Below are 25668 nucleotides of genomic sequence, written 5' to 3'. Positions count from 1 at the left end.
TTATAAGGATTAAGAATGCATTAATAATGCTCAAACAGACCTTAAATAGTCTCAACTAGCATAGATCCATGTTAACATGTGTCTATTAAGCACCAAGAAGGGTTGAAAAAATATGAGGCACAAACCTTAACTCTTTTATACCCTCAAGTATTATTTAGTATTTAATAAACACTGATCTTTGCACCACAATTTTTGGTATACCACTTGCCATGTAATAGATCCAGGGATAAGATGGATTTTCACTAGATTATTTATAGTAGTTGTTTAAACTTTAAAGTAAGATAACAATATAACAGATTATTTTTCCAATCTGATTTATTAGTACTACAAATACATAAGCACTGCACACACACGAAGATCTCCCCACATTGGGTTCTAAACCTGTTGATTTGGGGTAGCATTGAATGTGCTCTAGCCACGAAATTTGGTGGAGAGGTTGGGGCACATGAGATCTCCAATACCCAAAAAAAGTTTGGCCAGATTCTAAACAGTTCAGGAGATATTAAAATAATTAAAAATTTTAATGGAGTCCCTAAGTCTAAACTTAGGGAAAATAAAATATTAATGTGTATTAATATTGAACTGTGTTAGAATGGTCCAAAAGACATGGATCAAGCCAGATCTAATCTTAGCCGTTGATTAGGGACTTAATCTCGGCCGTTGATATGTCAACAGAAAAAGTATAAGAGGAGGCTTGAGGGTCACTTGGAGAATACACCCGAGTGATCAGTGATCCTATTCTCTAGAGCAGGGTTTGCTAAGAGAGATAGAATCAGTGATCAGTTGCAATGAGGGGCAGTGAGTACGAGGCAAAGAGGGAGGGATAGTGCCGAGAGACCAGCACAGAAGCAGAGAGAGACAAACGCAGAGCCAGAGGGAGCCACGCAGAGGCATCAGAGACTGCGCAGAGCCAGAAGGGCTTGCATCATCCACGCAAAGGCTGCAGGAGTGACGCAGAGAGCCAAAGAGGTTGCGCAGAGCCTCAGTGGGCTGACGCAGAGGCCAGGAGGGCTGATGCTAGGCTTCAAATTGTGATGGAGACGGGTTTCGTGGAGCAGGCTTTACGAATACCTGTTTTCGAAGAGAGGTATTGCTGCCAGATTTTTTATCTCTGTCAGATTAACCAGTTTGGCACCCAGTGTACTCAAAAAAGCGTTGCTTAATAATAAAACCCTCAGATAGCTGCACCGGTTTTCCCGCATTGGGTTTTTCCGGGAACAAGAGTCTGAAAATAACAGTGTCATTTGTGTGCTTGTTTCTGTTTCCTTCAGTTGATGATTTGTAGTATGTTGAGCATGCACTTGTATTTATTTTCAGTATTTACATGGTAAATAACTTGTTAATTAACAAAAAAAGTAGGTAGGAATAAATCAGTAAAGTGCATGGAGGGTTTCTAACTGGTAGATTTAGAAACTTCAACATCGTATCAGAGCATGATTGCAGATCACAGGAGGACTAAGGACATCAGCCGAGCGGAGCAATAGCAGCAGAAAACAATTGTCCCGAGGTGACAGAAGTTGTTTCTAGCAAAGCAGCAACAAGGGAAGGGTGATGCAGTGCCTGCGTTATCAAGGGTGAGCCAGGAAGAGGCAACGCAGAGGCTAAGAAGGTAAAGGGAGCCTCACGCAAGGCCACGTGGTAGCTGGTAGGGCTAACACAGTTCGCTGAGGAGGTCGGGTTGCTGGTGTTGGGATTGCGCAGAGCCTAGGAGCTCTCACCTTCAGGTTGTTGGGGTTTAGAAGGTTGTGGGAATATTGCAGAGTGGAGCTGGTGAGGTACTATAGTCAGAACAGTACCTGACAGAGCAAGGCCAAGAGGAGCTACTACCGAGGGTTTCTAGCCGAGGAACCCAGATTAGTGGTGCGGTTGCACAAGACGATCAGAGTAGGGGGCATCTCGACAGCGGCAGAAGGATTTCCAGGAGGGAAATCAAGACTCAGAGGGAGTCCAAAAGAGAACTTCTAGACGGGAAGTAGAGACTCAGAGGAGTCAAACAGAGAACTTCCAGGAGGGAAGTAGAGGAGCATCATGGCACTACATGGAGTAACAGACCAGGATAGACTAGACGAAGCGCCGAACTTCGCAGTCTGGAAGGCCAGAATCTTATCCGTACTTGACAGAAATTGTGTCAAGAGCTTCGCCTTGAAGGTAATAGCTATCCCAGTCGACCCCAATGATAATGACAGGTACGAAGAGCCGATGGTGAGGGCCAAGAGCATTATCCTTGAAGGGGTCAAGGATCATGTAGTACCACACATAGCCGAGAAGGAAACAACATTTGAGATGTGGGAGGCTCTCAAGAAGCTGTACCAACATACCTCTGTGCAGAGAAGAATGTTGCTTGAGAATTAGTTAAGGTCGTATCAGATGAAGAAGGGAGAACTGATTGACACCTTCCTCGGAGGACTGAATGAGATTCGAGATCAGTTGACTGCGATAGAGGCGACACTAGATCAGGATCTGATGGTGAGGACAGCCTTGAATGTTGTCTCAGAAGATTGGGAGGTGTTTGTCTAGAGTATACTGGGCAAAGGGACTCTCACACCTTGGGACGAAATGTGGGCAGCTCTTCTCCAAGAAGAGATCAGACAACAGTGGAAGATGGGTAGCAACAGCAAGAGGATCAAAGTCAAGCAGGAGGAGGAACATATGGCCCTAGCATCTGAGGGAAAGCAGGGGAAGAGGAAGAAGAAGGATCTCTCCAAGATCAAGTGCTTCCACTGTGGGGAGTTGGGTCATTATGCGACCCAGTGTCCAAGGAAGAAGAGTAAGGGAGAGTCTTTCAAGACTAAGGCAGTGTCGGCACGGGTAGAGAAGGAAGTTTTGACAGACGATGACTGTGCCATGAGTGCTCACACACCACTTGAGTGGAAGTGGGGAGACATCGAGTTGTAGTCAGGCAGACTACATGGAATGAAGGGCAGAATCCTCGAGGTACCCAACCTCTTGGATTAGACCCTGCTACAGGAGCCCCGAAGAGGAGTAGCAGGACTCGCTGAGTCGGGTAGAGACGGATGCGGATGAAGTGGCAGAGGGAGCTACAATGCAAGAGTCCTGTTGACACCTAATCCTTGTGATTGGGTGAATTAATGTAAATAGATAAATAGGAAATATGAACAGTCATCAGGAGACGAACTGAACAGTCTCTCCCTCATGTATATAATGAAGACCTACCTGAAGGAATAAATCAGTCGAATCATTTTTGCCTTATGGAGTTACTCCCTGGCCTGACATGGTATCAGAGCCAAGTTCCCAAAATAGTTGTAACTCCCTTCACTGTTGCTGCTGTGGGCTGTACACTGGTCTGTCACATGCATTCTTATTTCTGAAAGCTGGCCCTGTCTGTCAATTTTATTCGCTGGCCCTGTCTGTCATATGCGTTTTATTTCTTAACGTTGGCCTGCTCCACGTAGCCTGAACGCTGCTAGCTTGCTCCACGTGTCCTGTCTGAACGTTGTGCGTTAAAATTGTTTTTGAAAGGCCTACGATTTGTTTCTCCATCGCCTTGCAGTCTTCTTCCAGCTGCTCGTTCAGTCCATCTATTTTCAGGTCTTATCCCATTACTAGCTGCATCCCATTCACCATTTCTTCATGGTGCTGCATTACTTGATGAGATAGCTGCTCCTGTTTTGTAAGAAACGCAGACTTTACTGTCTGTTGGCATAACCTCGGCGACACGCAGTTTGAGCCAGCGGCATGCCATCCATTGCCTCGGCTCTTCATTTGTAACAGTGCTCAGCCTTACCGTTGCAGCAGTCTCGGAACTTCATCCTGTATATATACTCTTGGTATCTGATTTGTCGCGTACCATCTCGGATCCTCCTGTTGGGCATTGCCGGATTCGACCCATCAACTTGTGTGCCAGGCAAGCAGGCCTAGAGGCTCCGGACCTTGTGCGACCCGTGGCTGTAGCCTCCCGTTTGGACAAAAGTGTCGTTGGGATCAAACTAGGCGGAGGAGAGCACCAGGGGTCCGTCTGGATTCCATCCAGCGAGCGCACTGTGTTGGTATCAGCGTTAAACATTTTTTTGCTGACAGTATGATGCCTCTGCGTTAAATATTTTTGAAGACTCTGTTTATAATTGTGGTAGCATTTTGATTGTATAAAATTGTTTGAACGTTGCCCATACCTCTGCTCCCATACGCAGCCATATGTATTATTTGAACGTTGCCATTTTGTTCTGAGTGATATCAGCTCCACCGTATAGGAATTGGTAATACCTTTGTCCTATATATAAGAGTGCAATTTTTTTACAATTTTTACACCAGAGCTACACTTTTTTCTCCACAAGAAGTACAATTTTATACATTAATAGCAAAAGTATTTTTCTATCAGCAGAAGTAATTTTTTTACCGAATGCATTCAATCATATCCATGGTGGGAATAGTTCTCACTGGCAAGGAGAACTATCCTGAATGGTCCCGGATGATAAAACACACCCTCATTTTCAATGAGTTGTGGAAAGGAGTGTGTGTCGAAGAAGGAGACAATGACCCAGTACAGCCTACCTCAGACAAAGAGCTCGTCATTTGGGAAAACAAGAACAACAAAGCTTATGCATTAATCACAGCATCTGTAAATGAAGAGGTGAGTCGCCATATTTCGTCATATTCAACTGCCTTTGAAGCTTTACAAAAGCTGAAAGAACTCTATCACTCACATTCTGCACTTGAAGTCATTCAACTCATGATTAAACTCTTCACTCTTGAACTGAAAAATAATGATCCTCTTGCTCTTGCATTTGAAGTAAAGTCTATAATGCATGATATCAAATCCAATAAGGTTGAATTGGATATTCCTCTTATTGCTTTTCTCAAGGCACTTTATCCTACTTACTTGAGTCATTGCAAGCAAATGGAAATCTCAAAGATATAACCTTTGACTCTCTTGTGAAAAAGTTTGCTGAAAGAGAGAAAGCTTTTGGAAAGAAGACAGCCCTTGAATCTTCTGAAGAGGCTATGTGCCTTGCTCATAAAGAAAAGCGTCCTACTCAGGATTCTACAAGAGGAAGAGGTGGTCGAAGAGGAAGAGGAAGATATTTCGGAGGCAGGGGGGGCAGACATTCTCAAGGAGAAAAGGCAGATTTGCACCGCATACGCTGCAAAAGAAATGGATCACATGATGCCTCTACATGCAAGCTACCATGGGACAAAATTGAGCAGAAAAGAAACCAACAGAAAGGTAAAACTGATGATACAGACAAAGGTAAAGCAACTGAATCCGCTCACTATGTTGTGGCACAATGTAACATTGGAGTAAATGAAGATGTATTTAATGCTTCACTTGCTTCTTGGAAAAATGATTGGTTGCTTGATTCAGGAGCAACCTGCCATATGACTCATAGAAAAGATTTTTTTGAAGATTTCACTGACAATGTTGATGGAGCAGTATACTTTGCAAATCAATCAAAAATCAAGCCATCAGGGCTTGGCACAATCAGGCTTAAACTGCCTGGTCTTCCAGACTTTCTTCTGGATCATGTTCTATATCTCCCACAGCTCAAGAGAAACTTGTTGTCCTTGGTCCACATTCGCCAGCAAGGTCACTCCATTCATATGTTTGATGGCAAGCTTGAGGTAAGAAAAGCATCGGACCACTCACTTCTCATGAGGGGAATAGAAGAAGAAAGGCTTCTCAAACTGCAAGGAATCTCTACTCATGCACAACATTTCTCATACAATGCTCATCATGAAGAAGGTACACTTCCATCAAGTTTATTATGGCATGCTAGATTTGGGCATTTGAACTATGACAGTCTCCGTTTGTTGAAGAAAAATGGTGTTGCTCGTTTGCCTACAATTCCTAGGAAACTTAAGCAATGTAATGCTTGCATTCTAGAAAAGCATAGCAAATAGTCTTTTCATGATTCACATTCAAGAGCACATAGGAAACTTTAACTCATTCATTCAGATTTATGTGGTCCAATGCCTGTTCCTTCTGCAAATGGAAATAAATATATCATGACATTTATTGATGACTACACCAGAATGTGTTGGGTTTATTTATTGAAGAACAAATCTGATGCTTTTCAAACATTCAAGAATTTTCATAAATGGATTGAAAATGATGCACAATCTCATATTGGATCTATTCGCACTGATAATGGAAAAGAATACACATCAAATGAATTTGAAAATTATCTTCGCCAACATGGGATCAAACATCAAACAACTGTACCTTATAATCCCCAACAGAATGGTGTAGCTAAAAGAATGAATAGGACAATCTTAAATATGGTACGATCCATGCTCTTCTTCAAAAATGTAAAGATAATGTTTTGGGCTGATGTTGTTCTATGTGCTGCGTATATAAAGAATAGATGTCCATCTAATGCTATAAGAAACAAGACTCCATATGAAATGTGGTATGGACATGTTCCTTTGGTAAAGCATCTCAGGGTCTTTGGTTCCACCTGTTATGCTTTGATACCAAAGGTACATAGAAACAAACTTGGTGCTAGAAGTCGTAAGTGTATCTTCCTGGGATATTCAAACACCTCCAAAGCATACCATCTCTATGATGAAGTAAATAAAAAGTTTGTTGTATCTAGAGATGTAATTTTTCTTGAATCATCCAAAACTGACAATGTTGTTGAGCGGCAACTTGATCGCTTGAATACATTCGCAAAAACAAAATCATTTCAAGAATTTGATAATCAGATTCCACATCTTGAAGGGGGGATTCCTATACTAGATCAACATGTGGAATCTTCTTCTGAAGAACACTCTCCCCCGCATGAAACTCCAACAACAGATGATGCTTTAAGTGATGTAATTGATAGAATTGGGAGACTTAATCTTGATTCAGTCCCAACTCAATCAACGGAGCAGCCTGGACTATCTTAGAAAGGTCCGCCAAAGTGGTTGACAAAGACACTTGAAAGTGTTCATCCTGATGAGGTTGGAAAGACAGGAACTAGAAATGCAAACCGGCAAAATAGAGGTGATGTAGATGACTCTAATTCACCTGTTGATATGGATGTTTCTTATGATTGTGAATTGAACTTGTCTACAGGTTTTGAACCAACTTCCTTCAAAGACGCTGCTTCTCATGATGAATGGAAAGAATGTTGAAATTTGGTGCCAGAGGACAGGTGGTTCCCTAAGGCTTTGATCTTTGGCCTAGGGAAAAGTGTCCAAAAGATTTTAATTTTTCTCCTAAAGTAACTTTATAATTTTTATAAAGTTAAATCTAATTTAAAAGTGACTTTAAGTGATAAAGTTACTAAGTCTAATTTTAAAGTGACTTTTATAAAGTCAATGAAAAATTAGAAAGGAAAAGTGACTTTGGAAATAAATGACTAAGTGGGTCTTTATTAAAGTGGGGTGAATTAAAAAATAAAAAGTGAGATTTAAATTAGCATTTAATCTCAGCCTTAGATCTCAATCTATTTCAGCCATTGGATTTAGGGATCACCCAAAAGTCACTTGGGGATAGATTAAAGGAGGAAAAGGTCATTCATTCTTTCATGAGCAGACTGAGAGAAGAAGAGCAAGAGAGCAAGGGAGATTTCTGGACAGTGAGTTGCGGAGTTTCAGCAGCGGAGTTTCAGCAGAGCGGAGTTTCAGCAAAGCAGAGTTTCAGCAGCGGAGTTTCAGCAAGTCTGTACAGCGGAGTTTCAGCAGGGCGGAGTTTCAGCAAGGCGGAGTTTCAGCAAGGCTGAGTTTCAGCAAGGCTGAGATAAGCTGTAAAAGTTTGCTTACTGATTTTTGTTGAATATTTCTCTTACTGTAAAAAGGCATTTTCCAGAAATAAAGAAGAGCTCTCAAACTAGTTTTCCCCAAGAGTTGTAGGGGGTTTTTCCAGGGTCACATTGGCCAAAAATCTCAGTGTTTAAATGTGTTTTAATGGCTGTTTATTACTGCTGATTTTTATTTCTGCAATTTCCAGCATTCTGTAAAATTTCCAGAATTTGTGTTTTCAGCAAATTTATTTTTTCCAGCTTGTTAAATGTATGGTTATGGGAAAGGGCATTTAACTATATGGGAGAAATAAGGAGAAACTGAAAACCGGGGTGGGAAATGAAAAATTTCTACAAAGAAGCGATGCAAAAGGAGTATGATGCCCTCATAAAGAACGGCACTTGGAAGCTGGTTGCTCCATTAGGAACCAAACCAATTGGCTGTAAGTGGGTTTACAAGAACAAGTATAAAGCTGATGGCTCACTTGACAAGCACAAACCTAGGCTTGTGGCAAAAGGTTTTACACAGAAGGAAGGGGTCGATTATGAGGAGACTTTTGCCCCCACAGCAAAATGGGCTACCATCCAGACACCCTTTGCACTAGCAGCTCAGAACGGTTGGAAAGTCCATCAAATGGATGTAAAAACTACTTTCCTGAATGGAGATCTAAAAGAGAATGTTTTTATGTCCCAGCCTGAAGGATTTGCTGTGAAAGGACATGAACATAAAGTATGCAAACTTGTGAAGTCCTCGTATGGCCTCAAACAAGCACCGCGAGCCTAGTATGAAAAACTAACTGAGCATCTTCTGAAACTCAATTTCAAACATTTTGATCTTGATGAGGCAACTTTATTTGTCAAGAAAGTTGGCAAAACAGTTGTATATCTTGTGGTATATGTAGATAATCTTTTGATGACAGGGAACAATGAAAGCTACATTGCATCCATAAAGAAGGAATTGGGGAAAAGTTTTGAAATGACTGATTTGGGCTATGTTCATTACTATCTTGGCATTGAAGTAACCCAACATCCAAAGTCCATATTTCTTTCTCAAAAGAAATACATTGGAGATCTGTTGAACAGGTTTCGCATGACAGAGTGCAATCCTCTCACTACTCCAATGGAACAAAACTTAAAGCTCACATCTATTGAAGGAAAAGAATTTGAGGATGCAACAAAGTATAGACAGCTTGTAGGAAGTCTCAACTACCTAACTACAACCAGACCAGACATTTCGTTTGCTGTTGGAATCCTCTCCATGTTTATGCAAAAGCCTTGTGAGGGACATTGGTCTGCTGCAAAAAGAGTTCTAAGGTACTTGAAGGGAACTCAAGACTTTGGAATCAAGTACACACAGGTGGACGACTTCAGTTTGATTGGATACTCTGATTCAGACTTTGATGGAGACAAAGAAACTGGGGTATCAACTTCAGGATATGCTATGAGTCTTGGATCAGGAGCTGTCTCCTAGAGATCACGCAAACAATCAGTTCCAGCAGATTCCACAACAGAAGCAGAATATGTGGCAGCAGCTGAAGCAACAAAAGAAATTGTGTGGCTCAGGAAAATTCTTGAAGATTTGCAGGTAAAACAAGTACAATCAACTCCACTCATGATTGACAATACCTCTGCAATAAAGTTGGCCAAGAACCCAAAGTTCCATGATCGAACGAAGCACATCAATACTAAATATCATCTGATTCAACATCATGTTGAGGCCAAAACAATCCATCTTCGTCATTGTTCCACAAATGAGCAAATTGCAGACATCTTCACCAAAGCGCTTGGAAGGGAAAAGCTTGAACGATTCAGAATGATGCTTGGACTCACCAACATCCCTTCAGATTAAGGGGGGAATGTTGACACCTTGTGATTGGGTGAATTAATGTAAATAGATAAATAGGAAATATGAACAGTCATCGGGAGACGAACTGAACAGTCTCTCCCTCATGTATATAATGAAGACCTACCTGAAGGAATAAACCAGTCGAATCATTTTTGCCTTATGGAGTTACTCCCTGGCCTGACAAGTCCCACGACAGCGTGAGGCTAGCAGGCTGCAACAATGTGAGAGGCACAATAGTGTTGCACCAGTGCAAGATGGCACGGAGAGGTGTGAAACGGTGCGAGATGCAGGGAGTTGTTGCAGCAGCGCAGAGGTCAGAGAGAAAGCACTTGTCAGCAGCAGAGGGACCTTCAGCATCAGTGGGTGTCTCTAGCCCAACAGGGAGGTCAGGTTGGGAGTTAAGTTACTTACTTCTCAGTAACTGAGTTGCAGTGCAACAGTGAGCAGCACAATGCAGCATGATGAGAGGAAGTGTAGTGCGGATGCAGTGCTGAGAGAAAGGACCAGCAGCAGCACGAATGCAGAGGGAGCTGTCGTACAGATGCAGCAGTGCCAATGGCAGAACCATGGAAAGCAGTACAGGATACAGTAGTGCAGAGGATGGTGGGCAGCAAGCCTAGCATCAGCACAGGGACCGATGCTGGATGATCAGAGTGATACTCAGTGAGGAGTATTGCTAGAGCACAGTCCTCGCTAAGAGGGAGTATTGATTTGGGGTAGCATCGGATGTGCTCTAGCCACGACATTTGGTGGAGAGGTTGGGGCACATGAGATCTCCAATACCCAGAAAGGGTTTGGGCAGATTCTACACAGTTCAGGAGATATTAAAATAATTAATATTTTTAAGGGACTCCCTAAGTCTAAACTTAGGGAAAATAAAATATTAATGTGTATTAATATGAAACTGTGTTAGAATGGTCCAAAAGACATGGATCAAGCCAGATCTAATCTGAGTCGTTGATTAGGGACTTAATCTCGGCCGTTGATATGTCAACAGGAAAAGTATAAGAGAAGGCTTGAGGGTCACTTGGAGAATACACCAGAGTGACTAGTCATTCTATTCTCTAGAGCAGGGTTTGCTAAGAGAGATAGAATCAGTGATCAGTTACAGCGAGGGGCAGTGAGTACGAGGCAGAGAGGCAGGGACAGTGCCGAGAGACCAGCCCAGAAGCAGAGAGAGACAAACGCAGAGCCTGAGGGAGCCACGTAGAGGCAACAGAGACTGCGTAGAGCCAAAAGGGCCTGCGTCATCCACACAAAGTCTGCATGAGTGACGCAGAGAGCCAAAGAGGTTGCGCAGAGCCTCAGTAAGCCAACGCAGAGGCCAAGAGGGCTGACGCTGGTCTTCAAATTGTGCTAGAGAGGGGTTTTGTGGAGCAAGCTTTCCGAATACCTGTTTCTGAAGAGAGGTATTGCTGCCAGATTTTTTTATCTCTGTCGGGTTAGCCAGTTTGGCACCCAGTGTACTCAAAAAAGAGCTGCTTAATAATAAAACCCTCAGATAGCTACACCGGTTTTCCCGCATTGGGTTTTTCCAGGGACATTAGTCCAAAAATAACAGTGTCATTTGTGTGCTTGTTTCTATTTCCTTTAGTTGATGATCTGTAGTATGTTAAGCATGCACTTGTATTTATTTTCAGTATTTACATGGTAAATAACTTGTTAATTAACAAAAAAAGTAGGTAGGAATAAATCAGTAAAGTGCATGGAGGGTTTCTAACTAGTAGATTTAGAAACTTCAACAAAACCACCTTACTCCTCTCAGTGTAAGTAGGCTTCAAGAGGGATTAAATATTGTTAAATAATATTAAAATATGATTAATTATATATTCAGAATACACTTATTTAAAGGAAATTAACTCTTTAAAATCTGTCTATATAAAGCCCATTTCACCATGCAAAAGAAACCATTCTTCTATGAACTACTTACATTTCCACCCTAAAAAAAGGAAATCTACTACTATTTTTAGTGGGTTGTTCGGGGTTGTTGGTTCAACCCAACATACCCTTGAGTTTGTGGGAGCCCTCCACTACGTTATCACCAATATTGTGACAAGGTTTATTGTTTCTTATTCTCTATTTTGTCCTTGTTACAGCACAATCTCACACGTCTTGAAATAGTTTGAAAGCTCATGTGCAAGACCCTGTGAGATTAAGAGGGAGCTACTATCACCTCACCGAACCTCTTCCCACTTTCGCTGGCTCTGAAAGTGAACAAAGTTCGTTCTTCAAGTTAAATACTCCAAAAGACTTGAAATATGTAGATCTCCATTGAGGATACAAGAATATATATAATGTATAAATAAGAATGATGATACAAAGAGAATGAGGGTCATGTATAGCATGTCTATAGAGACATGCCTCTTTGTTTAACTAATTATTATTTAATTACATATTATTATGAATATTATGATTATTATTTATTATCTATTTTTATTATTTTTACATAAACTATATTCGTAACATTGCCTTCCCCTTCAAAAAGTTTTGTCCTCAAAGATTGTTGATGAGAGGACTTGATCTCTCTTTTTGTTACGAATGTCTTTTCGTCTCGAGATAGTCATCTTGTTGATTTGGGGCAGCATTGGATGTGCTCTAGCCACAAAAATTGGTAGAAAGGCTAAAGCACATGAGATCTCCAATACCCAAAAATAGTTTGGGCAGATTCTAAGCAGTTTGGGAGATATTAAAATAATTAATATTTTTAATGGAATCCCTAAGTCTAAACTTAAGGAAAATAAAATATTAATGTCAATTAATATAAAACTGTGTTAGAATGGTCCAAAAGTCATGGATCAAGCCAGATCTAATCTTAGTCGTTGATTAGGGAATTAATCTCGGCCATTGATTTGTCAACGAGAAAAGTATAAGAGGAGGCTTGAAGGTCACTTGGAGAACATACCAAGAGATCAAGATTTCGACTTTCTGGGACTGGGTTTGCTGAGAAAGTTGAGAAAGTGATCAGAGTTGCAGCTGAGGGGCAGTGAATACAGAAGCAGAGAGGCAGAGATAACACCGGGAGGATCAACACAGTAACCGGAGGGAGGGACGCAAAAGCAGCCAAGGGTTCACGCAAAGCCAGCCAGGGTTCACGCAGAGGCAACCAGGAGCTACGCAGTGCCTCAGAGAGCCAGCGCGGGTGACGCAGAGGGCCAGAGGGCTGATGCAGTGTCTCCAGAGGCTGACGCAGGCCAAGCCAGAGTGACGATGGGCTAACGTTGGGTCAAAGAGAGCCTGACGTTGGCGTTTCGTTGGGCAGATTGGAGCTTTGGAGCTGCCGGAGTGTTTATCCGGGGTTTTAGTGGGAATATCTGCTTCCGAGTAGAGAGGTACTACTGCCAAGATTTTTCTCTGTTGGGTATGCCAGATTTGGCACCCAGATTGTATTTTGAAACTGCTTAATAAAGCAAACTCTCAGATAATTGCACCAGTTTTCCTGCATTGGGTTTTTCAGGGGACATTAGTCCAAAAACAATGGTGTCACTTGTGTGCTTGTTTCTATTTCCTTCAGTTGATGATCTGTAATGTGTTGAGCATGTACTTGTATTTATTTCCAGTATTTACATGGTAAATAACTTGTTAATTAACAGAACAAGTAGGTATGACTAAATCAGTAAAGTACATGAAGGGTTTCTAACGTGTCAGACTTAGAAATTCCAACATGGTATCAGAGTGTGGTTGCACATCACAGAAGAACTGAGGACATCAGCTGAACAGAGCAGCAACAACAAAAAACAGTTGTCCCGAGTGACAGAAGTCGTTCCTAGCAAAGTAGCAGCAAGGAAGGGGTGACGTAGTGCCTGCGTCATCAAGATTAGGCCAGGAAGAGGCAGCGCAGAGGCTGAAGAAGGCAAAGGCAAGTTCACGCAAAGCCACGCAGAGGCCTGGAGGGCTGACGCAGTTGGCTAAGGAGGCTGATTTGGTGATGTCGGGATTGCGCAAAGCCTAGGATCTCTAACGTTCATTTTGCTAGGGTTTAGGAGGCTATGGGTAAGTTGCAGAGTGGAGTTGGTGGGATACTATAGTCAGAACAGTACCTAACAGGGCAAGGCCAAGGTAGAGGGAGTTGTTGCCGAGGTGGATTTCTAGCCAAGGAATCCAGATCAGTGTTGCAGTTGCACAGACAATTGGAGAGGGGCATCTCGACATTGGCAGAAGGGTTTCCAGGAGGGAAATCGAGGCTCAGAGGAGTCATACCGAGAACTTCTAGGAGGGAAGTAGAGGAGCAGCGAAATGGCACTACACGGAGTAAGAGACCAGGACAGACTGGACGGAGCCTCAAACTTCGTAGTCTGGAAGGCCAGAATCTTATCCGTACTAGACAGGAATCGTGTCAAGCACTTCGCCTTAAGGACGATAGCTATCCCAGTTGATCTGACTGATAACGACAGGTACGAGGATGCACTAGCGAGGGCTAAGAGTATCATCCTTAATGGGGTCAAGGATCATATAGTACCACATATTGCCGAGAAGAACACGGCACAGGAGATGTGGGAGGCCCTAACCAAGTTGTATCAGCATACTTCCATGCAGAGGAAGATGCTACTAGAAAATCAGCTACGATCATACCAGCTACAAAAGGGAGAACAGATCAACCCATTCCTCGATCAATTGAAGGAGATCCGGGATCAGCTAACTTCCATAGGGGCAGCGCCAGATCCAGAATTGATGGTGAGAACAGCCCTGAACGCAATCCCAGAAGACTGGGAGGTGTTTGTCCAAAGCATACTGGGCAGGGTGACCCTTCCAGATTGGGAGGAAATGTGGGCTGCTCTTCGCAAAGAAGAGATCAGAAGGCTGAGCAAGGCGGGAAACAGTGACAAGGGGATCAGAATCAAGAAAGGGGAGGAGGAAGATGTTGCTATAGCGTCTGAGGTAAAGCAGGAGAAACGGAAGAAGAAGGGCCTCTCCAAGGTCAAATGTTTCCACTGTGGGGAGCTGGGTCATTATGCAACCCAATGTCCAAGGAAGAAGAGTAAGGGAGAGGCCTCCGAGACCAAGGCAGTGCCAGCAAGGGCAGAGAAGGAAGTGGAGACAGACGATGGTTGTGCCATGAGTGCACACACACCACTTGAGCAGAAGTGGGGAGACATCGAGCTGTAGTCAGACAAACTACAGGCGATGAGGGGCAAGGTCCTCGAGGTACCCAGCCTCTTGGATTAGACCTTGCTATGGTAGCCCGAAGAGGAGTAGCAGTACTGGCAGATGTCAGTAGAGACGGATGCGGATGGAGCAACAGAGGGAGCTATAATGCGGGATTGCCAAGACAATGTGAGGCAGCAATGCGAGAAGCACAGGAGTGTTGCACTAGTGCAAGATGGCACAGAGAGGTGTGCAACGATGCGAGATGCATGGAATTGTTGCAGTAGCGCAGAGGTCAAAGAGGAAGCACTTGTCAGCGACAGAGGGAGTTTCAGCATCGAGGGTGTCTCTAGCCTGACAGAGATGTCAAAGTTGGGAGATCAGTTACTTACTTCTCAGTCACTAAGTTGCAGTCCAGCAGTTAGCAGTGGTAGTGCTATGGGAAGCACAATGCAGCATGATGAGAGGGGTTGCAGTGCAGATGCAGGGCCATGGGCAGCAGCACAGATGCGGAGGGAGTTGCAATACAGATACAGCAGTAGCAGTGGCAGGGCCATGGGTAGCAGTACAGGATGCAACAGTGCAGATGATGGGCACCAGGCCTAACATCAACACAAGAGCATCAGCACAGGGACCGATGCCAAATGATTAGGGTGATACTCAGTGAGGAGTATTGCTAGAGCACAATCCTCGCTAAGGGGGAGTGTTGATTTGGGGTAGCATCGGATGTGCTCTAGCCACGAAAATTGGTGGAGAGGCTAAAGCACATGAGATCTCCAATACCCAGAAATAGTTTGGGCAGATTCTAAGCAATTTGGAAGATATTAAAATAATTAATATTTTTAAAAGAGTCCCTAAGTCTAAACTTAGGGAAAATAAAATATTAATGTCAATTAATATAAAACTGTGTTAGAATGGTCCAAAAGTCATGGATCAAGCCAGTTCTATCTTAGTCATTGATTAAGAACTTAATCTTGCCCGTTGATTTGTCAACGAGAAAAGTATAAGAGGAGGCTTGAGAGTCACTTGGAAAACATACCAAGAGATCAAGATTTCGACTTTCTGGGGCTGGGTTTGCTGAGAAAGTTGAGAGAGTTATCAGAGTTGCAGCTAAGGTGCAGTGAATACAAAAGCAGAGAGGCAGAGATAGCACCGGGAGGATCAGCGCAATAGCCGGAGAGAGGGACGCAAAAGTAGCCAAGGGTTCACATAGAGCCAGCTAGGGCTCACGCAGAGGCAGCCATGAGCTGCGCAGTGCCTCAGAGGGCTAGCGTGGGTGACGCAGAGGGCCAGAGCGCTAACACAGTGTCTCCAGATGCTGATGCAGGCCAAGCCAGAGTGACACTGGTCTAACACTGAATTAGAGAGAGGCTGACACAGTCCCTAGAGGCTGACGTTGGGGTTTCGTGGGGTAGATTGGAGCTGTGGAGCTGTCGAAGTGTTTATCCGGGGTTTTAGCCGGAATATCTGCTTCCAAGTATAGAGGTACTACTACTAAGATTTTTGTCTGTTGGGTATGATGGATTTGGCACCCAGATTGTATTCTAAAACTGCTCAATAAATCAAACCCTCAGATAGCTGCACCGGTTTTCCTGCATTGGGTTTTTCCAGGGACATTAGTCCAAAAACAATGGTGTCACTTGTGTGATCGTTTCTATTTCCTTCAATTAATGATCTGTAATGTGTTGAGCATGTACTTGTATTTATTTCCAGTATTTACATGGTAAATAACTTGTTAATTAACAAAACAAGTAGGTAGGAATAAACCAGTAAAGTACATGAAGGGTTTCTAACGTGTCAGACTTAGAAATTCCAACACATCTTTGTCGATACAAGTTGATATGATCCTTGGAGTGACATATAAAATTGTCACATGGAGGAAGGATCTGCCCATCATAAATTAACCTTTTGTGGAATCTTCTAATCACTGAAATTTTGTAATGAATGTTATCATAGGACTGGATTTTCCAAACTTCAATATTCTTTAGAACATACATTTGTTTCTTGTGTTCTGAGTGATACTACTACGTAAATTGATTGGAAAGTCTGCTCTTGTTATTCAGATGTCGATAAATAGTTTTTTTGGTTGGATTTTCCTTTATCATTTTGGCAGTGTCCTGATTTCCTTCAGGTCCTGCCATTGTTGAGCTGGCATCATCATTTGGAATTTCCATTGTTTGAACTGCAACATCTACATAAGTTTTAACTTTCTTTGGTTTCTCATCTTCTTGAGTTATGATATTGATGGAATCATTATTTGTTCCTTTATTTTCAACTTGAACTATTACATCTGACAACTTCGATACTTCCTTTGTGAGAAATTCTTCTAATTTGTTGTTTAATGATTTCTTATCATTTTTAAGTTTCTTAATTTGAGTGAGTAGACTCTAATTATGATTTTTGAGACGTAAGAGTTCCTCATTTTCTGAATCAACTTTATTTTGGCATTCAAGTTTCTTGTCTTTATTGTCTTTTAAACACTTGATTTGTTCTAATAATTTTTTATTAAGGTTCTTTAAGTGTAAATTTTCCTCTTCCTTCTCTAATAAACTTTCGTTGAGCTTCTCGTCAAAACTTTTTTTTCTTGTTCTAACTTTTGCTTCTTAGTTTTACACTTTTTGACTTGTGCAAGTAGTTTCTGGATATGATCTTTTAAATAAGAATTTTCATCATTTTTATTGGATATGGCCTCCTCAAGCTCTTTTTGCTTCTCCGATATTGAGTTTTAATTCCTTTGAAGTATTAATTTCGTAAAATCTTTAAAATCTTCTGATGAGGACATTATCGATTTTGACTTCATTGTCATGTCTCGAAATGTTATCATCTTTCCCTTATAAGAAAACATCAAAATAAAATTCTCTATGTTTAACATGAACGCACTCAATTCTCTAAACCAAGGTCGACCAAGAATTATTTCAATCTTTCTATTAAATGTGGTTACAACACGAAATTGAGATATGTACTCATAATGATCTACTGTCACTTGTAAATCACTAATTTCATACTAAACCAAAGTCGACCAAGAATTATTTCAATCTTTCTATTAAACGTGGTTACAACACGAAATTGAGATATGTACTCATAATGATCTACTGTCACTTGTAAATCACTAATTTCATACTCCTTTTGGCCACAAATATCTATTCTTTCACCAATGCTTGGCTCTTGAATTAATAGCTGATTTGCCAAATTAATGTTGATGTAATTTTCCTCGTTGCTTGTGTTGATAGCGATATTAATTTATTTTCCTTGGATCTTTCCTTTTAATGTAATTAATCTATGATCCATAACTGAAAGACCTTTATAGGAAAACCTTTCTTCCTTTGTCATTTTTTTAATCTAAATTGTATAATTTATTTAATTTATTTTTTTAACTAAATAATTTTTTTTCTTTTTGTACTTCTTTTTTTTTCTTAATATTAATTTTTTTTAATAATTGAATTATATAACCAAATCAATTTAACTAATTAAATTAATTAATTAATTAACTTGTAATTATATAGTCAAATTATATGGTGTGTTAAATATATATGTATACTTATTTATGACCTCAGTCACAATTATGACCTCTTTTTGAATGTTACCACCATATACTAATCATTAAAAAAACGATTATGACCTTTAAAGTTATCACCGTATACGAATAGATTTTTTTAAAGGGGCGTGACCGTGACCATGAACTATGACCAGCCGGCAGGCTTTTACGCAGGTGCTAGTTGACTTGGACACAGTGTTGAACAGCAGTACGATGCAGCGTTTGTTTGTCGGACTAGTGGAAGGTGATGGGGGTAGCGGAGTCGGCAAACTGGTTACGCAGACAAACGCAACGGATGAGAACAGCGGCAGATGGCGACAGTGAGAGACCAATTGTGGAGGGCGGCTGGTGTGGAGGAATGGCGACTGCGGCTGCAGAGGGGCAGAGGTGTCGAGACGACAAGACCAGATTCAGTAGTGGTGGCGGGAATAGGTTGGCGAAGGACCTTGTTTTCGGGGTTGGTCAATGGCCACAAGCGGCAGCACTATGGCATTTTTATCGCATATGGCCACTAGGGGCACTTCGTCGATCTGTCGGCTACGCGGCCAGCCTAGTCTATCAACTACAGGAGATGTGGTTGTTGTGTGTGCTGGTTGATGGATAGGGTCACCGCATCGGTGCGTTTGGTGTTCGATAGCTATGGCGGAGATGCGCCTCTTTCCTTTCCATTTTTTTATTTATATTTTATTATTTTTATTTCAACCGTTGTTGTTTTTTTTAATATATATATATATATATATATATATATATATATATATATATATATATATATATTTATTTATTTATTTATATATTTTTTTAATTTGTGGGTGTCTGTGTGTGTTTAAATAATTTTGTAAATGGCCAAAGAGATAAATGGTAATATGGAGAAACTCCAAATTCTGGTACCGAAACGCTTCGACGGCAACAAGGTTGACGAATATTATTGGCCAAAGGTTAGGATCAGAGAACGTGGCTCTGTGCAGCAATTGAGCGATGCGACCAGAGGATTGAACGGCTCTGATACCAATGAAAGCGAACAAAGTTCGTTCTTCAAGTTAAATACTCCAGAAGACCTGGAATATGTAGATCTCCATTGAGGATACAAGAATATATATAAAATGTATCAATAACAATGATGATACAATGAGAGTGAGGGTCATGTATATATAGCCAGGTAAGTACCCTTTCACGAACAAGCATGTATGTGGAGACATGCCTCTTTGTTTAACAAATTATTATTTAATTACATATTATTATGATTATTATTTATTATCTATTGTTATTAATTTTACATAAATTATATTCATAGCAGACTCTCCTCCGGCTCAATGGGACTTCTCTATAAGATAGAATTGCTATGGATTTTTAGGGCTTTGAAGGGATCAAGAAAGGTCTTGTTGACCACATTTTGCCAACAGTCCAGAGAAGCAGAATGCAAAGATGTGAAGAAATTTGTTTTCAAAGTTCAAAGTCATCTACCAACATTATGTTCTTATTGTAAACCCAAATTATGTTAGTTGTATTGTAAATGATGCTAGTATGACCATTTAAGTATGTAACAACACCTAGGTAAGCCTCTGATTTTAGCGACGAATTTCATCCTAGGAGGTTTATAACCTCACCGAATTATGTGTTTCTCAACACTGATAATCCAGAGTTTTTCCTCCAGCTTAAACCCCAAAGCTAGGGTGCAATCTATTGACAAGGTCTTAAGTGGGTCCTAGTGTTATATTGAGTTTTTGAAAAAGTGGTTTGGGAATAATTTATGCACATTTGGCTAAATGATTTTATTACAAACGACTTGTTCTATACCAGATCATATTGTGTCGCAGAATTGGGTAATTTCATATAAGTCTATATGTAAAGTTATATTCTCCCTTCGAATGTTGAATTAATTGTAATATCTTATGTAAAAAATATTTTAGTGCATGGTCCCTCAAACTTAGACACCATGGCTAAAATATTTGAGGGTGGAAATATTATTAATCCCCTCTAGTGTCAATTAATTAATTTTTTTGGCAAAAATTAAATTAAATTCTAAGCCAAAAATTTAATCAATTTTGAGTCAATTAATTATAAAGAAATTAACATTTCTCCAAGTGGAAAATAATCAAAAAATTCGTGGGTCAAAAAGAGGTCAATTTTTGAAAGTCCCCCACCAAGGCAAAAATGGATATTTTAAGAAAAATTGAGCCCTTGGACCTTGTCGGTTAAGTCAAAACCAAATTTTTGAGGAAATTAATCCAAAATATTAATTTTTGGATTAATTAGAAGTGGGTTTTTAGAAAAATTCGAATTTTTCCTCAAAATTAAAAAATTCGTCGGTGGATCCCCAATGGGGGTGAGGATACGAGAGGAGGATGCTCCCGAGGGAACGTGTAGGCGCCTATGGTAAGCACGTGGCTACAATATGGCGGTCTAGCTTTACGGCCCTCCTATATTACCTTGAGTACGAGAGACAATAAATACCGGCGTGGGAAACCTCAAGTCACATTGGGTCTTGTCGAGGGTGGTCAGCGCATTAATGTTATGGAGGGTGGCGGGGGTGTTCGATGGTCATTCTGCAGCGGAGAGAGATTTGGAGCCTGTGTGTTGAGTGTTGGGAGAGGAACAGGGTGTTGCAGAGGTGCTTCAGGCCGACCGAAAGGTCGGCATTGTCGTAGAAGGTTTCGCCTCTGCTGGTGGGTGTGAGTAGCTATCAAATGCCGAATTGAGCTTGGCAAGAGCAAGTCTGCAAGGAACGTGGTGTATGTGCATCTGACGAGGGTGGTTTGTTGTGGCTTCAGGTTTGTTTGGTGCGGTTTCAGTTTCGGCTGGTTGCGAATTTTCCTTTGGCGGAGCGAGATTATTGAAGTGGCCTGGTGCCTTTGGTGAGCCTGTCGTGGGTTTTGGTTTGCTGGAATTGTCAGGGGTCGCTTCAGGGGGCTGTATGTTGCTGGTTCGATGAAGCAACAAAACTTGTAGCTTGTTGACTTAAATGTGAAATACACAAATGTATTTGTAAGTAATATTTTATTAATATATATATATACAAGGATGTTGAATGTTACAATGAGGACCCGCTTATATACCTAGGCAGGTGTCCTTTCATGATTGGGCATGTCTTTTAGACATGCCTTTTCACTTAACTAATGACTATTTAACATAATCATTACTTGATTATTTATTTTTACATTTATTTATATTTATTGTTATTTTATATAATTTATATTCATTACATTCCAGGTGGCAAATAGCTTTGTAAGTTGTGGGTGCCCAGCCCCGGAGGAAGAGGAGGTTCAGCCAAAGCTGGTGGTCTTGACCCCTGCGTGGATTGTTTAGGAGCTATTGGAAGGGTGGCCTTCGTCCTGCTTAGGTGGTGTCGAGCTTTCAAGCATGCGGTCGGTTCCTCGCTCAGGGCGCTCCTCAACCCAGGTGTCACATAATTCATGTGGGCCAAGCGTGGCTAAGTCTCGACCTCGGCTCGAGCTAGTGTCTGGCAGTGGTGTAGGGAGTCTGGAAGGTCTAAGTGCAGAGGCTTCGAGCCGTGCGGCTTCAGGAGGCAGACGTGATCGCCAGTCAGGGCGTTCTAGAAGCGTGGGGTCAGCAGCTCGAGGTGGTAGACACAGGGGCTCAACTGGGAGTCAGGGTCGCCTCGCTTTGCCCCTTTTGGAGCGGAGGGGTACAGTTCGTCGTGGTGGTTCCGGGTTTCATGTGCCAGTGCATCAAGGTGGCCGCGGTCAGCAACAAAGCTGTTGCATGGAGCACTGCCGAGATGTGGTTTAGTCAATTCTCTCTAGAGAATTTAGAGAAGGTTAGACAAGAGGAACAAGCCAAATTGATAGCAACTCTGAACAAATGCATTATTTCCAATGTCATACCTAGGAGCGTGTTGTGGTGGTCTAGCGCAGCCAGAATTTGTTATCAAAGAAGGTCAAGAAACTAGAGGCTTGGATGGCCCATTTCAAGGAGCATGTCCAATGCTCCTTTCGTCCTCCGCCACCTCCTGGTACAACTCCGGACAACCCAACCTCCATCACCTCTAACGACTAGCATGGATACAGGTGTTTTATATGTTTTGTCTGTTTACTAGGGCCTATGACCTTTGAAATTGTGGACTGTGTCAATCTTTGGTTTTTTGTTTCATTGTCATATGCTTTTGGCGATAGTCAACAAACTTAGTCGGGATGAGACTACCTGTGTTTTTCCTCTAATGTATTTCCTTTTAAAACTATGAATAGAAATTTGACTTACAAAAAAAAAAATCGTTGGTGGAGATTAAAAGATCATCAAGCTATCTTCAACGATCGAGATTATTCTGATGGAGATCGAGCCAACTAGCCGTTATCTTCCACTTGGAGGGATTTCTCTATAAATAGAAGTCATTTAGCTTCTATTAGATATCTTTGGATGATGTAAATTTTGTATTATTGGTATTAAGTCATTGCTCTGCTAGGAAAATTTTTGTATCATAATAGAAATACTTTGGGGTTCAGTTCATGGCATTCATCTTCCAATGATCAGTGGTATGTGCTAGTTATGTCCTTTCCTATAAAGTGGCAACAAAATTTAATGAACTTATTATTTCATTTGTCGATGACAAGAGCATCCTATTGGTAGAATTGTATTTTTATCTTAGGTGATTTGATTCACCATATGATCTAATAATTCTACTTGAGAAAAATTATAGAGATTTGCAGGTACACTAGTCCTTGGGCTCCAAATTCATAGACAGTGGAGAAGCGTCGACTATGTTTCGGCTTTAATATTTCTATATGGTATTTCGACTGCCTTCGAGAAACAAATACAACAGCATCCTTCCTCTGAAATTTGCAACCTGCACATCCTAATGGTGCCATGAACAGTAACTCGTTCTAAATTTCTGGTGTGGATCCTTTCACCTATGACACTTGCAACAATACACAGAGTAACCTGCTATAGCTGTAATAGTAAGACAGTATTTCTATTACAAAGATGTTGCGACAATGATTTGAACCTGTTGTGCGATGCATATGAGCATTTATAATTGACAGACTGAGCCACATAACCAGTCGCAATTTGCTTGACACAGAGGATACTTGGTCAACCCTTTAAATAAAGAGTAACATGGAAAATAGTCTTGGCATGCTCCATGAACATTGTCGAGCACTTTAGATGGTTGACCTGAGGTCTCAGATCAATCTTTGCGCTTGTCAATATTATATGGTTCGTTTGTGTGAGTTGGTGACAAGGAAATCAACACGTATTTTCATAAGACCATGGTATGAGCAATGTCATCGGACTAATCCCTATGCTCTCCATTTGGAAGTTTGTATATTTATAACAAAACAACAGAACAGGTCTTGTTGAAAACTGGAGTGGCACCTGATGATTATATGAAGACTCAATGCCCAAGGATGATCCAGAGAACACTTGTACCATCAGATATCATTAGTCAACAGAGTTTTTAAACTCTACTTCTATCTTCTCATCATCTTTCTTGTACCCAGATTCCACATCCAGCGGGGAATTGTAATAAGTGATACTGGTAATGATGAGCTTTTGAGTCTGTAACAGGACTAGGATGTTGAGACTCGATCAACAAACGAGTACCCCTTGGAGTGTTTTTTTTCCAGTTAATTATCCCTTTTTTCAGAGGCGCATAATTTTCTGAGTTTTTTCACTCATTTTTTACCCCGGAACCGGGGTGACAGTTTTAAGGTTGAGCCCCTAACACATCTAAGTGTCTAGAGTCGATGTATATTACCATATTAGATCAAATAAAAAATTCGTGGAATTTGGCTAGGTCTAAGTAGGATTTTTTAATAATTAAAAATTTCCCGCAAAATGGGGTTTTTTAATTATTTTCTATGTAATGATGTAAATAAGTGGCCTTAGGAAATGTTTGGGGCATGTGACTACTCGAAATTCATCCTCAAAGACCCAGCGTTATCCTAGGACCCACTTTGAGAGTCAAAAACTGACTTATAGTCACTCAAAAGTCGATTTTCCTAGTGATTGTGGCAAAAAATGAAAAAATAAATAAATCAATAATTGGAAAAATTTCTAAATTTTTCCAAGTCAAAGAAAGTCAACAAAGTGACATGGCAATTACAAATGAAATTCAAAGATAATGTGGCAATTATGTGGGGCCCACCACATGAAACCCAACTCAAGTCAAACGGTTCCACTTTGAGTTAAAAAGGTAAAGTTGAAGTGTTACGTATGGCCAAAATTCAAGTTAGAATTAATTCAAATGTGAATAGAGTAGTTATATAAGGTTGAATAAAGTGGGTTGGGAGTAGACCCCACCTCACTCCCATGGTCTACGTATATCCAAGTCTCAAGAATTATGCACATGTTAAATTAAAGACCATGCATCACCTACACTCCACGCAAATACTAGATTGAAATATCCACGCAGATTTGTGAAGCAAATTGGAAAGTTCAGTGAACGCATAAGTTGAGTGTGTCTCCACTATTCTACACCCATCCATCCACGTGTATAAAGCTAGCTACTTCAGCCCCTACGCAGATCAGACTTGGCAGCCACATGCAGTTTACACAATAGTCTACGAACAGCAGTTTAGAGGCAGCCAAACGCACAGCACCTACAGCAAGTACACAGAGCTAGTTTGATTAGATTTGAGGTGGCAGATTAGATGGGATTGCACAGAAATTTAGTGGAGTTTTGCCTCCTCACCTTTCCACTCTAATTACATGTGGCAGCAGTGAAACACACACACAAGTTACCAATGGATGAATGTTGATTTTCAAGGGAGATATACACAGCCAGTTAGGGAGCAGTTTACAATAGTGATCTCCGTCACTTGGACAGTTCTTGCAACCCCTTGCAAATTCGTTTTTGCTTTGGGATCTTCACCCTTCCATTTGTCACTTGCACTCACATTGGAATTGGCTCCCATTTGCCTATTTAAATGAGCTTTGGCTCTCATCTTTGGATGTTTAGAACGAGCTGTTGGGCTTGCGAGACTCTGCTGGATTTTGTATTCATCTTTCATATAATAAAAGAAACTTTGGGGTACTATTGTGTTGGTGTTCTCCTTCCATTTCTTGAGGTGATGTTATTTCAATTTTTGTGCTTTACATTCTACATGTATTTTGGATTATGCTAGTTATCATTTTGTCACTTGTTTGGATTAACATATGCAAGCTATCTTGTATGGTATTTTGGGTTAGAGAAATACTCTAGGAAGAGGAGCACTAGAAGCTTTTTCGTGAAATCTCTAGCCTTCTCCTCCATTGTACAATCTAATCCCTTATGATTGCTGACATCTTTTTCCAAGTGTGTAGAGATCTTTAGATTTGGTTGAAGGATTTACTTGGGCATGGGGTAGCTCTCCAATAGAGGAACTAACTGCCAAGATCAAGAATAGAAGGACCCAATCGGTTTGCCTCAAAGATCTCATCAAACGATTTTGAAAGAGGGAATTTCCTTTCCTCTAGCTTATTAAGACCACATAAATGTGAATTAAATATTTTTCTTGATCAATATCTTGTGCTTTCAAGGATTTTATTTGTTACCTAGAGCATTATTTTAACTAGACAAGTATGGAGTTCTA

At 41.1% G+C, this 25668-nt stretch overlaps 1 protein-coding gene across 2 annotated transcripts in view; it reads right to left on the bottom strand.

Moving 5' to 3' along the window:
• LOC149162618 (DNA ligase 4-like) overlaps positions 1-25668 on the bottom strand; it is a 387402-nt gene that overhangs the window by 301776 nt on the left and 59958 nt on the right. The gene's annotated exons all lie outside the window — the stretch shown is intronic.

This window comes from Pinus tabuliformis, chromosome 5_2, assembly GCF_031772625.1.
Source record: "Pinus tabuliformis cultivar Carrire ecotype Pingquan chromosome 5_2, CPIR1, whole genome shotgun sequence".
In the NCBI taxonomy this organism is placed as follows: Eukaryota; Viridiplantae; Streptophyta; class Pinopsida; order Pinales; family Pinaceae; genus Pinus; species Pinus tabuliformis.
This window is presented reverse-complemented; position numbering and strand designations above follow the sequence as displayed.